Genomic DNA, 2,224 nt, shown 5'->3' on the forward strand with positions numbered 1-2,224 from the left:
ACCATAGGCCTCCCAACTTCCTGGCCTTCCTTCTCACTCCCATTTGCTGGGGTGTATGTTGTAACTTTTCAGATTACTGGTGGGTGACTACGTATTTGATTCTTTAACTGCTCTCCTGGTCCTCACTTTCCCAGATTCTCCCACAGTTAGGTGAGGTCAACTTTTATAACTGAGCCCCATCCCACATTTCCATAATGGAGGCTCTACTTCCATAATTGAACACCGACTGATACTTGACTCTTAAAAAGCTAATATTTTATTTAAAAATATGCTGTTTTTTAAAGATTTCTCTTTCTGCTGCTTCATTATTGGTGTATAGAAATGCAATATATTTCTGTACATTGATTTTGTGTCTTGTGACATTACTGAAGTCATTGATCAGTTCTACCATATGATCCAGTAATCATTTTTTTAGCCAAAGAATACAAAAACACTAATTCAAAAGGATATATATATACCCTTATGTTTATTACAGCATTATTTACAATAGTCAAGTTATCAAGCAACCCAAGCATCCATCAATAGATGAATGGATAAAGAAGGTGGTGTGTGTGTGTGTGTGTGTGTAATGAATTATTATTCATCCATAAAAATGAATGGAATTTTCCCATTTGCAACAACATGGACTGGTCTAGAGAATATAATGTTAAGTGAAATAAGTCAGAGAAAGACAAATTCCGTACGATTTCACTCATATGTGGAAATGTAAAAACCAAAATAAACAAAGGGGAAAAAAAGACCAACCAAAAAATAGACTCTTAATAGATTCTTAACTGTGGAGAACACACAGATGGTTATGAGAGGCATGAAGAGTGAGGGGGATGGGTGAAACAGCTGTTGGGAATTAAAGAGCACCCCTATGACAAGCACTGAGTCATATATAGGATTACTGAATCATGGTATTGTACACCCGAAACTAATGTAACATTGTATGTTAACCATACTGGAATTAAAATTTTTAAAAAAGGAAAAAATACATGCTATGTATTTAAACCAAGCTTGTTAATCTTACAAGAAAAATACAACAAATTTTGACATATTTGTCAGATATAAAACATCTCTGCCCAGTATATTTTTGAAACAACTTTAATTATTGAAGGAAAAAGTCTGTTCAAAAACAAAGTGCAATCAAGTGAATTTAAAGATCAAACTGACTTATTCACTAATTCTTGATTCACGCAGCTTCCCATCTAGCAGACAGAAGGAGAGAGGAGCTCCAAAGAGCTGTATAAGGATGGGCGAATTTAAAGGTAGAGGTCAAAAGGGAGGAGGCAAGAGAAGATGATCTCACCTTTCTCTAGAGGAGCAAAGGGGTCTATCAGGTGGATTACTTCACTAGGGCTGACCAGAAAGTTCCAGATTTACTAGTTTAAAATGACAATCTTGGGACAGGTTGAAAGTTAGGTTAGGGACAAGCCTTGGTTTGAGGACAGGAGCTCAGGACGAGCGCATCCACTCGGTCCTGTTGTCTTCTGTGTAGCAAGTTATCATGAGCATTCTTCTTAAAAAACATTTTATTTATTTATTTGAGAGAGAGTGCCCGAGAACAGCAGGGGGAGTGGCAAGCCTAGGGGGAAACAGGCCCCCCACTGTGCAGGGAGCCCTATGTGGGGCTGGATCCCAGGCTGGGATCATGACCTGAGCTGAAGGCGGATGCTTAACCGACTGAGCCCCCCAGGTGTCCCCATTATAACCATTCTTAAACAAACAAAAAACAACGAAAACAAAAAAACCTTAAAATCCAATAAAGTGCATTTTTTACATATTTGTCTTATGTGTGACATAAATATTATTTGGTGGAATGATGTGATCTTATCTTTAAAATAAACACATTCTTTAAAAGAAATGCAAGCACTGGTATGCACTAGAAATGTGGAATTGGAGTAACTCAAGTTATGATTAGTACTGACCTTATCAAAATAGGTTGCTACATAGATTTTTTAAAAAAATCCTTTGTGGGGCGCCTGGGTGGCTCAGTGGGTTAAAGCCTCTGCCTTTGGCTTAGGTCATGATCTCAGGGTCCTGGAATGGAGCCCCACATTGGGCTCTCTGCTCAGCGTGAAGCCTGCTTCCCTTCCTCTCTCTCTGCCTGCCTCTCTGCCTACTTGTGATCTCTGTCAAATAAATAAATAAGTAAAATCTTTAAAAAAAATAAAAAATCCTTTCTTCCAGGATTTTGGGACACTCCAACATCTCTCTGTCTCTCTGTCTCTCTCTCTCTCTC

The sequence above is a fragment of the Neovison vison genome, chromosome 11 (genome assembly GCF_020171115.1).
Source record: "Neovison vison isolate M4711 chromosome 11, ASM_NN_V1, whole genome shotgun sequence".
Lineage (NCBI taxonomy): Eukaryota > Metazoa > Chordata > Mammalia > Carnivora > Mustelidae > Neogale > Neogale vison.